The sequence below is a fragment of the Plecotus auritus genome (genome assembly GCF_963455305.1).
Source record: "Plecotus auritus genome assembly, chromosome: 4".
In the NCBI taxonomy this organism is placed as follows: Eukaryota; Metazoa; Chordata; class Mammalia; order Chiroptera; family Vespertilionidae; genus Plecotus; species Plecotus auritus.
This window is the reverse complement of record NC_137775.1, coordinates 10,950,943-10,966,490: the sequence shown is the minus strand read 5'-3', so window position 1 is coordinate 10,966,490 and position 15,548 is coordinate 10,950,943. Positions and strand designations below refer to the sequence as shown.

Here is a 15,548-nt window from a genome sequence, read left to right as displayed (position 1 = left end):
TCCTTCAATTTGGTAGAGTAAGTCTTTTAACTTTATTCTTCTTCAAAATTGTCTGAGTTATTCTAGATCCTTACATTTCCACATTTTAGAATCAACTTTCAATTTATACACACACACAAACACACATGCATACACAAATATATTGGGATTTTCTTTCTTTTCTTTTTCTTTTTTTGGTGCCTCCCCAAAGAAGTTAAACTCTCCTTCTGTGTCTTCAATGTTATTCCCTATGCTTGTCTTGGATGCTCAAAAGCCATTACCTTATTCTTGCATCTTCAGTCTTTCCCAATACTTTGAATTTTCACCTCAGCATATAAACATGACCAAATGTCTCTTATTTCCTTCCAAATCAAAACAAACAAAACCAAATGTTTTCAACCTTACAGTTCCCTCACATTACCATCCTCTGTCTTTGCCAGTTAATATTTTTAAATATATGCAGATACATTTTAGTTATAAAATTTCAGGTGGAGTATTCTCTAGACAATTGGAAGATACTGATGGTCTTTGAACAAGATAAAAGACGTGACCTAGTCGTACTTTAAGAAAGATAACGTGGTAGCATGTGTATGAAATGGATTTGGTTTGAAGATACAAAGACCATGTAGGATTGCAAGAGCCCAAATGAGAGATAGAGTCTATCACTCTGCAGTTCAAAGCTCTTTGTTTTTAAAAACTTTTAATTTTGCAATGATTTCAAACTTAGTGAAAAAAATTACACAAAATTTGGAAAAGTAAAGGGAAAATATCCCAATGTCCAACAACTCCAAGACAATTATAATCATTTTATATATTTTTCTTGACTCTTATACACACTTCTTGGTGTTGTAATTCATATGTTTAATGTTTTTTAAAGTTTTTTTTCTTTTTCCTTCATTAAATATTATAAAGTTTTCCATATTGTTTCAGAATCTTAATCATTATTTTAAATGACTGCAACATATACAATTGACTATTCAAATTTTAATTTTTAAATAATAATGTATTCAGAAATTTTAGTTGCTCCTGATTTTTAGTCTTATAATAAATATTGCTATAAACATCTTCATTCATATAGCTTTCTCTTTCGTGACTGCCAATCTTTTTGAAAGAACAGTCCATATTTCATGATTTCATGCTCCTACCTACTGTAACACCTGAAACCTACCTGCCCCTACCTTACTCTGAAGCAAAGGTCACAATGACCTTCTAGTTGACAACCCAATCCTTCTAAGGCAATATCATTCTGAGGCTCTCCATAGCACTTAACACTGTTGGCCTTGAAATTCCATCCATTCCTCTTGATTTCTGTGCAATATACAGCCTGGGTTCACCTACTTCTCTGGCCATGTTTTCTCTGCTTCCACCTCATCCTCCAAGGTTGTATTGTAGACATTCCTCCTGTCCTTTGGAAATCTCATGGCTTTATTTATTTTCTCTCTGCGGATGATGTTCAACGTATATCCCCACCTTGGATTCTTCATTCTGAACTCTAGTCCCATATTTTTGCATGCTGATCATCTGCACCCAGGTATTTCTTTAGCATCTCAAATTAGGACTATCACAACAGTCATATTTCCTTCCATAATGTCTCTTCCTGTGTACCATAGTCATGTAGGCTTAAGCCCTAGAGTCATCTTAAATGCTCACCTCTCTGTCTTTGACTCCCCAACACTTGTTCCAGCATATAAACCTGGGACTGCTTCATGAATGGGCATGTGATTCAACCATGGCCTAGGAGCTGGAAGGGAAGTCAGCCAGAGGGTAAGGGGAGGGAAGTGGTTCTGGGAAATAGTTTCCCTTTCTTAAGAAGATCTCTTCTTCTCTGCACATTATGACTTCAGGATATGATACCTGGAACTGTCATTACCATCTTGTTATTAGTCAGAAAATGATGCCAACACCCCCCAAGACATCAGAGCAGATATGGAAAGAACCTGTACTTTGATGATAGTATCAAACTTCTGTTCTTCATCTTTCAAACCTGAAGACTACTCTACCTTGTAATTCCCAGATTTGTGAGGTATAAATTTCCTTACTGCTTAAGCCATTTTAAATTGGGATTTGTGAAATGCTGTTGAGACATCCTTAGTGATAGACTCATTATCTCTCATTTGGGCTGTTGCAATGCGACATGGTCTTTGTACCTTCAAATCAAATCCATTTCATACACATGCTACCAGCTTATCTTTCTTTCTACTATTAGGTCACGTCTTTTATCTTGTTCAAAGACCATCAGTAACTTCCTATTGCCTTACTCCACCCTAGGTAGCTTAGCATTTATAGTTTCATACAGCCCTACCCTCCTTTACATACCTCATGTTACAGATACACAGAATTAAGTTGTGTCTCTCAAATATGTCTCTCCCTTTTCTGCCTAGTTCAAGTTTTCTCTACCTGGAATTCTCTTGCTCCACTTCCTCCTGTCCATATTCGATCTGCTTGAAACTATCCCCAATGACGTTTCTCCTACTTCCACACCCTGCAAAGTAATCTCTCCTCCCCCTAAGCTTCTATACTGTTTATTATAATATACCTTGTACTAATGTATATAGTGTATAGTGTAATCTTTTCTACTACCTGTGCTGTTCAGTAGAATTTTCTGTGAAGATGGTTAATGAGCATTTGAAATGTGGTTAGTGTAACTGAGGGCCTGAATTTTTCTTTTTGTTTAGTTACTTTATTTTTTTAAAAAATTTTTTTCTTTTTTTTTAATTTATTGATTAAGGTATCACATATTTGTCCTCATCCCCCCATTCTGGGCACAGTATTAGACTAAAAGATTCCTGAATGTAGTACAGAGAAGATACTTTATTCTGAAATCACTACAGAGATCACCTGAAAGCACAGATTGCTTTCTTCCCTTCTTATTTTATCTGCATAGCTTGTAGATAATAGACACTGAATATTTATTGATTCATTAAATATGGAAATCATATTTACCAAATATGGAATGATTCCTAACTACTTGTGTTCCAAATTTAAGCAGATTAAATAGGGAAGAAAGGAAAGCTGAATGACCAAAACTTCCATTACTGAGAAACAGATGGCCAGTCCATTGTAAAAGGACCTCTCTCTCTCTCTATCTCTCTCTCTCTCTCTCTCTCTCTCTCTCTACCTGTCTTCCTCACAACATTCCTCCTCTTAGTCAAGTAGGAAAACTCTGCAGTTCAAAGCTCTTTTTTAAAAAAAAACTTTTAATTTTGCACTAATTTCAAACTTAGTGAAAAAGTGCAAGAATAGTACAGAAATTTCCACATTCACCAAGTTTTTAAAATACTTAAACATTTCTTGGAATTTAAAAATACCACGTGGTTGCCAAGGACTGGGGAGAGGGAATCCGTGTTTAGTGGGTATAGAGTTTCTGTGTGGCAAGCTGAAGAAGCTCTAGAGATCTGCTGCACAACAACTTAAATATACTTAACACTATTTAACATTTGAAAATGGTTAAGATGATAAAAAAAAACAAAACAAAAACATACCACCATCTTCAAGCATGAGAACAGTTAAGCCATCTTTCAGGGGAAAGCTATAATTTTATTATAGACTTAAAAAAAAAAAAAGCAAATATCTTCTCTTTGGTCCTGTGAATTATTCTTGTAGGAATCAATCTGTTCTTGTATTTTGGAAACCTCATTTTCTGGAAGTTCTTCCTTACGGTTGATTTTAAATTTTATACGATAATCCCCTTTTTCATCATATTCCAACCTCAATAAAAGTTAGTTACCTACAAGGGAGCACCCATATGATTGTCAGCTGATTTCTCAACAGAAACTATGCAGGCCAGATGGGAGTGGCAAGAAATATTCAAAGTGATGAATAGCAACAACCTACTCTACCCAGCAAAGCTATCATTCAGAATTGAGGGTCAGATAAAGAGCTTCACAGATAAGAAAAAGCTAAAGGAGTTCATCACCACCAAACCAATATTATATGAAATGCTGAAAGGTATTCTTTAAGAAGAGGAAGAAGAAAAAGGTAAAGATAAAAATTATGAACAATAAATACATATCTATCAACAAGTGCATCTAAAAATCAAGTGAATGAAAAATCTGATGAACAGAATAAACTGGTGAATATAATAGAATCAGGGGAATAGAAAGGGAGTGGACTGACAATTCTTGGGGGGAAAGGGGTGTGGGGGGTGCGGGAAGAGACTGGACAAAAATCGTACACCTATGGATGAGGACAGTGGCGGGGAGGTAAGGGCAGAGGGTGGGGTGGGAACCGGGTGGAGGGGAACTATGGGGGGAAAAAAGAGAAACAATTGTAATAATCTGAACAATAAAGATTTCTTTAACAAAATAAAATAAAATAAAATAAAATTGGTTCTTCGGTAAAAACAATAACCTAGATTTACCAATTTTTAGATTTTGTTCATCTCTTCCTGTATATGTGTCTGGAAGACGTGAGATTGTGTGTGTGTGTGTGTGTGTGTGTAAGACTTTTCTGAACAATTTGGGAGAAAATTGCATGCATAATCCTATTTACCTCTTAATATTTCAGATAAAGATATTCTTGTGCATAACATATTCAGGGAGTTTAACACTGATACAGTACTTTTATCTATAGTCCATATAGTGCATCAGTTATCACAATAATGTCCTTTATAGCATTTTTTCCTTCTAGTAAAGGATCCAGTTCAGGATTAAATATTGCATTTAGTTTCCTTTAATCTGCAGTTTTGTTTTGTCTTTTATGACATTCACAGTTTTTTAAGAAAACAGGCCAGTTATTTTATAGAATTTCTCTTTGAGTTTGTCTGATGCTTCCTCATGAGGAAATCCAGGTTAAAGCTCTTCAGTGTAGGTGCAAGGATGTATTGTTATACATACTTTCTCTGCCACCCACTGGTTCTTAGACTTGACCTACTCACACCTATAATATCCTTAAGTTTATAAAGAATTTTATTTCTATTAAAATATGTACATATACATTTCATTAAATACATTTTTGTATAAAATACATATTCTACCATTTCAAAAGCAACTGTTGGCTCTGTGCTTATAATGGCTTCAAAGACAAGTGAAATTTACTCAATAAGGGATTCAGTTTCTCTAATTCATTTCATCAATTATTTTAATATTGAGTATGAAAATAATTCCTCAGAGGACTACTGTAAAGTATTAAAGTTTAGTGATTTCTTACTACTCCCAGTGAATAAATTAAAACTATAGCCTTTCCATTTTTAAATCATAATTTACTTTTACATCTCTTAATGAACTCGACTATGTAGAGAAAATACTTAAATTCTGATTTATAAGTAGTAATAAATACTTTTGACTTTCTTAGTGGTAAAGGTTTTGAATTGGTACTATATCCCAAGATTTTAGGTATTTTTACATGAGTGAAGCGAAAAGAGCTGGGAAAAAACCCTTTAGAGAAACTTGTACTTAAGATGTGCTTTTAAAGAGGGAGGGAAGGAGGCTCTCGCTATAGGTATAGCGCTCACATTGGAAGCGGAATAAAAATGGCCCTTGAGGCCCTAACTCGTTTGGCTCAGTGGATAGAGCATTGGTCTGTGGACTGAGGGGTCCCAGGTTCCACTCCGGTCAAGGGCATGTGCCTTGGTTGCAGGCACATCCCCAGTGGGAGGTGTGCAGGAGGCAGCTGTTTCTCTCTCATCGATGTTTCTGGCTCTCTATCCCTCTCCCTTCCTCTCTGCAAAAATCAATAAAATATGTGTTTCTTTAAAAAGGGTCCTTGAGGATTTTTCTGGGGAGTAAGAATTGTTTCAAGGAAGAAACTGGCAGATACAGAAATTTTGGACAGGGGCAGAAAAAGGCCGTAGTGTTTTGGACCCCATGAAAGTGCTAGAATGTTTAAATAAATATTTTACATTGTGAGAAATGCCTGAGTGGGTTTTTTGCCTAGAGGAAATTAAATATTTCTTTAAGAAGACAGAACGAAGTCTGCCCTGCTCCCCCCCCCCCCCCCCCAAGTTAAAGTGTCTTTGGCTCTGATTCTAGGACTTCTAGGAACGTGCAATGAAAAGAAAATCGAAGCAACACAACGCTTGCAGCATTTCGTTTTTGTGTGTTTTCTCCCAGGCGCTCAAGAAAACGCAAACACGGGAACACTTTTGTCAAGTCCAGCAGCTGGGATCCGAGGCATTTAGGACGTCTCCCGCCGGTCACCTCCCCGCGCCCGCAGCTTCCGCGCCGCGGGGCTCCGAGGGGGTGTGTCCCGCCCCGCCGCGGCCGGGCACCAGCCTCCGCCGCGGGCCCACCTGCCGCCGTCCGCATCCCCGGCCCAGGGGAGGCGCGGGGCCGCCGCATCGCCCACCCGCCCTGCGCGCGAGGCACCGCCGGCCGCTTCCGCACGGCCCACGCGGACGGGGGCTCCAGTTCCTCTCTCCTTTCCGCCCAAACTGCCGGGGAAAACCCTGCATTTTCTCCCCACACGTACACCCTCCTCCCGAGTATGTGCGGCTGGGACCCCAAAAGTAAAAAAGTAAAAAGAGCGCCAGGGCCCCGGGCCCTCCTCTCGCATGGGCGCCAGTCGGCCCGCGAGGCCGCGTCCTCCCTCCAGCCTCCGCTAGACGGGCGTGGAGTCTGCGAAGGCCGGGGGAGGGGTGCAGGGCGGAGAAAGAGCATCCCCGCGCCGCCGCCGCCCGCCGCTCCCCCGCGCCCCCGCCGCCCGGCTGGGGGAGGCCTCGTCACAGCCGACGCCTCAGCAGCGGCCGCAGATCTCGCGGTGTTTGCCGGCGGCCGCGCCGCCATATTGTGTGACAGTATTTTGATTTGCACTGGGCTGGCCGAACCGCGGCGAGAGCGAGCGAGAGCTGGGGGGGTGGGGGGAGGGCAGCGAGCGCGCGGGGGGTGGGGGCAGCAGGAGGTAGGGAGGCCGAGCGAGCCCGAGCCGAGGGACCGGGAGCGGCGACGCCACCCAGCCACCGCTTCTGATCTGCAGCAGCCGCCGGAGGGGCGACCCAGCCCGACCCCCTCCCCTCCCCCTCAGCCACGAGCGGCGGCGGCGGCGGCGGTGGCCGGAGAGAGTTGGCGGCGGCGGCGGCGGCCGATCGGAGGGGCTGAGCGGGGAGGGAGGGAGGGAGGGCTGAGGTGTCCCCCCTGCCGGGCGGAATCGGAGGCGGCGGCGGCGCTGGCGGCGGCCGTGGTGGTGGAGGCGGCAGCGGCGACGGTGGAGACGGCTGCCCTAGTGGGAGAGGCGGCGGCGGCGGCCGAGGAGGAGGAGGGGGAAGCGGCGGCGAAGGGTAAGCGGACAGCGCTGCCGGGCCTCGGCGGGGTCCCCAGTCTTGGTTCTCCCCTCCGCTCCCTGCAAACCCCTTCGTCTGGTCGGGGCGCAGCGGATTCGCAAGGCCCCTGCGGGCGCCCGCTCCTTCCTCTCACTCTTCCTCCCTCCGCCTCCTTCCTTCCCCCAGTGGTGAGGCAGAGAGGGAGCCCCCCCCCCCCAAGTCCCTAGACCGGGTGGGGGTGGGGAGCATCGGCCGGGCCTGGGCTCTCGGCTGTATGTGTGGAGGGGGAGGGGGAGATTCATTGGAGTCGTCGCCGGGGAGAGCCCGGGTAGGGGAGGGTGCCAGGGGTGGGGTGGGCCCCTGCCGCCCCGGTGCCCCCGGCCACCCCTCAGGCAAGTGTGAGCCGTGGGGCCGGAAAACTTTGGGGGAGCCATCCGGATAAAGATGACCTACAGGCGAGGTGTTGGGGAGGGAGACCGAGAGGGTGCTGTTGGGGTCTGGGGGGAGAAGGTCGTTCCCTTTCCAAGGTTGGTTCTCTGCAGCCTTGAAGTGGGGAGCAAGCCCCGCTGTGATCAGGCGGCCCCCTCGATTGCACGAGATAATCCTAGTTTTCGGTTCGATCAGCGTCAAACCCTACGGTTGTGCTGTGGCAGGGCGGGTGAGCGGGTGGTGCTGAGCAGGTGACAGGTGTATCTTTCGGTTGCTGATGCTGTGGTGTAGCTCGGGCAGAGTTGTAGACCCAAGTGTCAGACCGTGTGAGTGTGTATTTATGTGTTTGGCCATGTTTCATTCCATATATAGTATATTTGAGATGTTAGGTTTCCATTCTTCAAGTCAGCTTAATTGTTGTGGAGAAATTCTTCAAATGTTTCTGATAAGAGGGGTTTCCAGGAGAGCCGGGGAGGGAGGGGGGTGTGCAGCTTCTCAGGGGTCTCAAATTCATAAAATTCAGGTCCCCAGTGCCAGGCTGTGTTCATTGCCTTTATTCATTGGAAAGTTCTTGAACACTAAGGTTATATTCGAGGCAGCAGTGAGGCAGTAGAATTTTGCATCCATTTTGTCCGTTTTAGGTAAGTTTGTCAAGTGTCGAATTTTAGGGTCAGGTTGATTCATATTTTACAAAAGGAACTAATTTGTGCTTTAGCTCACTCAAAAGAGTATGTTGCTCATTATGCAATTTCAGATTTGGCCGGGAATTTTGGTGGGCATGGAATAGAATTTTTGCTTTCAGTTTTTATACTACTACTACTCTTCAGACAGTAGCAGAGTATTGACATCTTTTTTTTAAAAAAAAACAAAAAACCTTTAAACTTTTTATGACAATGAAGTCGTGATTGATTTTAAATGTTGACAGCTTGAGACTTTAGATTTTGCATTCTTTAATAAAGGAAGACATGCTTTTCATCTTATTGTATGCCTTGGCTGAGCACATAAATGAGAAACAATGGAATTGTCAGATAAATGAGCTACAAATTAAATTAGGGCCAAGTTAGTTTTAAAAGGATCCTATAGCTTTTAAAAAAACGTGTATGGGACAAATATATTGAATGATGTTACTATCGGTGTGTTAACAGGAAATAGAACAAAAATTCCAGTGATTCAGAACTTCTGTTGGGGTTTTTCCCCCCTTAAAATCTACCCAGTTTTTAATAGAAGGTGCTTAAGATTTAAATCTTTAAGGGATCAACTGAAAGTTTAATGTGTTAATTAGATAAGTAAGTCATCCAATGAGTATACTCCATTATTTCAGTCTTCTCTTGGGTGCATGGAATAACTTTTCCTGAGTTTAAAAGTATTATTAAAGGACAGACACAACCCTCTTTAGTGAATTGTCACTTAGCAGAACCTGTGCTTTTGTAACTCATTAAGAAGTGGGAAACGGTCAGACTCTCGTATATTACAGATTTCCTGAAAAATAATTTTAACCTGGCTCAATCTCATTTGATTGAAATAGTACTTATATTTGGTCCTCTTTTTAGTGGACAGAAGTGCTTGCCTTCAGCTAAGGATATTGTTTAAAACTTGCATATTACACCTAATGAGATGAGGGGGCTTTTAAACTCTGCAGAGTTAATAGGTACTACCCAGATCCCCAATTATGTCATTATTGAGTATTGCTTCCTTAGTGTTAGTAACACATTATACTTGGGTAAATGTCTTAACATGATTGGTCTTGTGTGTCTTGATAGAAGTAAAAGTTTATTCTACTTCTGTAGTTTTTCTTGTAAGGAAAATTCTGAAAATACTGTTTAGGATGAAATGTATGTACATGTCTATGAACATACTAAATTTTGAAAAATAGGTGTAATGTAGACTATGAGTTTCATGCAAAAAAAAATCTGTGGGAATGTCTGAATTTTCTAAAACAGCAGTTTTTTAGTTATAGAAACTGATCAAGACTAAAAGTTTATCTTTTTAATGATCATCAACATACTTTAAAGGGAAATTTTTGCCTTGTTAAGGTATTTTGGAAAAAGTCCTTGATAACCTTTATAATATGTAAAGTTCATAAATAAAAGTATAATTCAGAATGGCTTCAATTCCATTATATCTCTACCTGTCTAGGCTCCCATGACCCACAGGAGTACAGTAGTAGTGTTTTTTCCTTATTTCATTTATATTATCTTTATTTGATCCATCAAAAATTGGGACTCTCTAAAATAGAAGGATAATGAGGTAATAACAGAGGCAAAGGTGATAATTGGGGCAGAATAGTAAGAAGGAGAAGATAGGGGGAAAGGTACTGGTAGAGGATTAGATAAACAGTTTTATGCAGCTAGAAGTTTGGAGATGTAGGTAGTGGTGGCTGCCAAGCACAGGAAAGTGATCATACTGTACTGAACTGTACCAAGGAGATTTGCTCTAATCTTTTGATAGACTCTAACTATATCATTTATTTTAAATCCTCTGTATTAAGATGGTAGGGATTTGGGGGCAATAAATTGTGTGAAATTTGAATATATGTATATTCATACTTATTACCTCTGGCTCATATTTCCAAAGTACTTACTGTATTTTAACATTTCACCTTATGATTCTGATCCTAAAAAATCAAGGACACTTGCTTAATCAGAAAGCTAATGAGCCTGAGTAAGTTTTCTCTTAGGCTAGTATGTATTGAATGTACTTTTTACATTCTCTTTAGTTAGCCACTAAACTTGATTATCTTGATAGTCAGATTAAGAATGGCTGTCTTTCTTTGTCTTCTAAGTATTCTATCCCTTAAAATAATATTTTTAGTAGTAAGTACTTACTACTTCTAGCCAGCTACATTAAAGTTATGCTTTTCTCTTAGACTTTTCATTTGGATTTTTATTGACTCATTTCAGAATATGCTTTGTTTCTAGTTTTTTAATCCTCAGAAAAACGAGTGAGCTACTGTTAAAAGCACTGCTAACCAGTTAATGTTTCAGAAGGAGATCCAAGTCAGAATTGCCACAAAATGAAATTGTGGAGATACATATATATCATATATATATATATATACATACATATATGTATGTGTGTGTGTGTGTGTGTGTGTGTGTGTGTATGTATATGTACACTAGAGGCCCAATGCACAAAATTCGTGCAAGAGGCTCAGCCCTCGCAGCCCCTTGCAGCCCTGGCCGGCCCTCGTAGCCCCAGCTTCATCCAGAAGGACGTCCCGACGATGGTCATTCTGCTATTCGGTCTAATTAGCATATTAGTTCTTTATTATGTAGGATAATCCCTATGAAAATTGATTAAAGTTTTGGCACTTAAAAGTGCATTCGTTTGAAATTATTTATGTAGACCCTCTTATCTCCTGACAATGCTTGATAAATGAGGCTTTGCTGAATGTGTATTTCTGACTTGCCTATCATTCTTAATGTAAAACTTTAATAAGAAATTTTATTATATTCCTAATTATCTATTCCAGTTCAAAATTTGGTATTAAGGGAGTGGTAAATTTCTTTTGACTTTTATTATCTTAATGTTAACCTTTTTAGTGTTTCCTACATAATAAAAGAAAGAGAAACTAATACCTACCGAATGCCTATTGGGTACCCAGCTTTCATTTATTTCACAAATATTTATTGAACACTTACTATGTGCCAAGGACCTTCAAGATGCTGGAAATGCAGCAATGGATATTAATAGACAAAATTTCTGTCATATAGTTTACATTTTAGTAGTGGAAGGCATACATAAGTAAAATGTAGTGTGTCTGGGAGAAAAAAGTACTGTGGAGAAAAATAAAACAGAAAAGGGGTTTGGGGAATGGATATAGCCTATTTGTTCTTTTAAAAATTGTGTAATGGCCCAGCCAGTATTTCTCAGTGGTTGAGCATGGACCAATGAACCAGGAGGTCAGGGTTGGATTTCCGGTAAGGGCACATGCCTGGATTACAGGCTCAGTCCCCAGTGAGGGCGTGTAGGAGGCAACCGATCAATGATTCTCTCTTCATCATTGATGTTTCTCTCTCTCTCTCTCTCTCTCTCTCTCTCTCTCTCTCTCTCTCTCTCTCTCTCTCTCTCTTTCTCTTCCTCCCTCCCTCCCTCCCTCCCTCCTTCCTCTCTGAAATCAATAAAATATATATATATTAAAAAACCCGCCGAAACCGGTTTGGCTCAGTGGATAGAGCGTCAGCCTGCGGACTGAAAGGTCCCGGGTTTGATTCCGGTCAAGGGCATGTACCTTGGTTGCGGGCACAACCCCAGTAGGAGGTGTGCAGGAGGCAGCTGATCGATGTTTCTCTCTCATCGATGTTTCTAACTCTCTATCCCTCTCCTTTCCTCTCTGTGAAAAATCAATAAAATATATTTAAAAAAAAAAAAAAAAAAACCTATGTAATGGGTATCCTTGCTTTCAAAAACAAAAACTATCCTATACATAAATTTTTTCTTTGACTAAAAATGCACTTTATAACTTGGGAACACAATTATGTTTGTACTTAAGAGTTACAGTTTCAATTAATATCAATTTCCTATTGTTAGTACTTCAGAAATCTGCTTTCTGACTCAGTAGAAAATTTGGAGTTGACTATCCTGGTAGCCACCTATTAGTTTTGTGATTTGGGACCAATAACAATGTCTTAGCTTTTCTGAGCTTGTTTTCTTTTCTGTAAAATGACTTATAATATCTGTAAGGTTGTTGTGAAGATAAATTATACATTTTATTTAAATTATATGACATAGAAGGGGCTCAGTAAATGGCAACTTTTTTGTTTACTGCCTATCTGGAGTTCTATAAAAATAGTTGAAGTTGGTGACTCTTCCAAATTCTCAAAGTACTGTGTGGGACATTGTTTAATGTACATTTGATTTGAACAATGAAAGCAGGCTTGCCTGATAGTATATAAGGTTAATTAAAATGCAACTGTAACTTATAGTCTCTAGTACTTTCTGGGGAGTCTGTATATACATGTTAGCTAGTCAGCATGTTATCAGGAGTAAACTTGCTGTCTTCCTTTTTCTGGTGAAGAAACATTGTGATACATCTTATATAGGTTGATGAGCTAGGTCTCAGCATTTTGACAAGTATATACAAATATTGTGTAAGATTCCAATTCATGGAAAAACTTTTAAAAGGTTTAATATAGTGCCTGGCATATTGTAAATATTCAATAAATGTTTGCTATTGTCATATTTATTGCTCCTTTATTGTGTGAAGAGAGGTAATGCAAAGAATTTACAAAGTATTAAAAAAAACTTTTACAAAGATAAAATAATGTGAATGAGTTTCTTGAGGAAAGGGTGAAATAGGCAGTCAAACTGCAATTGTTTTTCATTTTTTTATTGGGCAATCAAAATTGAATTTCTCCAGGACAGACCATGTTTGATTTTCCTTCCATCTTGACTTCACCATATCTTCAGCGCCTGGCCTATAGTCCAGAGCTGTCTGTTAAATGTCGAATGGTTCTTATTGATAGTTTTTCTTTGGTAGTAAGCACATTCTGAGTCTGAAAAATGTGTGGTCTAGACATGTCTTTGAATCTCAAATTTTAAGCACAGACTAAGATGTCATGCAAAGTCTTCTTCTGAATGCCATTTTTTTAATCTAGCCAAAAATTTGAAAAATATCCTAGAAATTGAAAAGAAGAAATCAGTTATTTGAAGCTAGATTAGTGTTTGTTAATTTATTTTCTGTAAGTTGTTGAAATTAAAGTGAATAGCATTTTTAAAAAGGAGAGTTGAAAAAATAATTCATGCATAATTATATGCTCTTAGTTGCTAAAAGACAATTTTATCTATCTCTGCAAGGCAGTTTCAGTAAAACTAGGTTTATACTGGCTTGATAAATTCAGTAGCTCAGTCACTTTTTTACACACACACACACACACACACACACACACACACACACACACACACACACAGTACCGGTTAATAATAGCGGATTTTGTAATCAAAGAAAACACGATAATTTCAAGAGAAACATCAAAAGTGCTTTACTCAAAGTAATGTCCGTCGCTACCTACACATTTCCCCATCTTTTTTTTCTTTTTTTCTTTTTTTTTTTTTAAACATTTTTTTTTTTTAATATATTTTATTGATTTTTACAGAGAGGAAGGGAGAAGGATAGAGAGTTAGAAACATCGATGAGAGAGAAACATCAACCAGCTGCCTCCTGCACATTCCCTCCCGGGTATGTGCCCGCAACCCAGGTACATGCCCCTGACCGGAATCGAACCTGGGACCCTTGAGTCCGCAGGCCGACGCTCTATCCACTGAGCCAAACCGGTTCGGGCACATTTCCCCATCTTTCAGGTAATTTGTGGATACCGTCCCAATAGAACTTTTCTTGTTTTGAGGCAAACCATTTAGAGACCTCGTTTTCCACTTCTGTGTACATTTTGAAGTGCTGCTCAGAAAGTGCGTGTGCCATCGATCGGAACAAGTGGTAATCTGAAGGAGCAAGGTCTGGTGAATATAGCGGGTGGGTTAATACTTCCCAGGCAAGATCTTTTAACGTGTCTTTAACTGGTTTTGAAGTGTGTGATGGTGCATCATCATAAAGCAAATTTACTTTGCCCTGTCTTGTGGAACATTCTGGTCGTTTCATGATCAAAGTGTGATTCATATTGATTATTTGTTGTCGGTAGTGATCAGTAGTGATGGTTTCACCTGGTTTTAGAAGCTCATAATACACCACACCTTCCTGATCCCACCAAACGCAGAGCATTCTCTTCTTTCCGAAGCGATTTGGCCTTGCAGTCGATGTTGATGGTTGACCTGGATCAATCCATGGTTTTGTGTATTTGGGATTTGCAAAATAAATCATCGCCAGTCACAATTCGATGCAAAAAAAGACTTTCTTTCATGCTATTGAAGCAACATTTTATTGATGACTTTTCAGTTTTCCATTTGTCTTTCGTTCAGTTGATGTGGCACCCATTTTCCTTTAAAATCTTTCCCATTCCTTGTAAAAGACCGGAAATTGTTTGCCGAGCAATGTTTAGTCTTTCTGCAAGTTGTTTTTGAGTTTGACATGCATCTTCCTCCAATAATGCTTTTAATTGTTGGTCTTCAAACTTTTTTGGTTGACCTGGACGTTCTTTGTCTTTCACGTCGAAATCATCACTTTTAAAGCATTTAAACCAGCGTTCACAAGTATCTTGAGATGGAGCATGTTCACCATAAGCTTCCCAAAGTATTCAGCAGCACTTTTCTTCAAAATAAATTAATGAATTATAACTTCCCGCAAATGCTCTTTTTTTGGCACAAAATTCGACATTTTTAAGTGTAAAAATATCTATGATGTTAACACCTTCAGCAAATTTGACATGAAGTTTTGAAGCTTGTCAATACAACAAAATAGCATACATATCAAATCGCATATATATCAACATATGTGTAACTCCGCATCTTTTGAAAAAAATCCGCATTATTAACCAGTACACCTAGTATATATATAATTCTTTTGATTTCAGAGAGAGAGAAACATCAATGATGAGAAGGAATCATTGGCTTGGCTACCTCCCACACACACCCCACGGGAGATGAAGCCCAAAACCAGGAATCGAACCCTGGTTCAAGGGTGGACACTCAACCACTGAGCCACACCAGCCGGGCTCAGTCATCTATATATATATATAAAAGGCTAATATGCTAAGTGTCCCTCCCACCCTCTGACCCGCCTCTATGACATGCACTGACTGCCAGGGGGCAGACACACAGGAGCTGCCAAGCTGCAGTGACTTGGCAGCAGCGGTTCTTGAGTGACGCACCCCGAAACCAGAGAGGAGGGAGCCCGATTCCTCATGGGGCTGTGCGATTCCACCTTCAGCCTGGGTTATGTTGTTGCTGGGGCACTGTCGGCCCCGAATCTGGTTTACTGCACATTTGCGTTTGTTTTCCACACCCTGAATGACAGCAACTTTGCAGAGTGCCCTCTCACACTCTGGGACCCCTA

General features: G+C 40.4%; 1 protein-coding gene across 4 annotated transcripts in view; it reads left to right on the top strand.

Moving 5' to 3' along the window:
• The first annotated feature begins 6,823 nt into the window (after positions 1-6,823).
• Positions 6,824-15,548, top strand: part of TAB2 (TGF-beta activated kinase 1 (MAP3K7) binding protein 2) — a 74,217-nt gene continuing 65,492 nt past the window's right edge. For all 4 annotated transcript variants that reach the window (XM_080665811.1, XM_080665812.1, XM_080665813.1 and 1 more), the window contains exon 1: positions 6,824-7,192. The gene's annotated coding sequence lies outside the window, so the exon portion shown is untranslated. The remainder of the gene's footprint in view (positions 7,193-15,548) is intronic.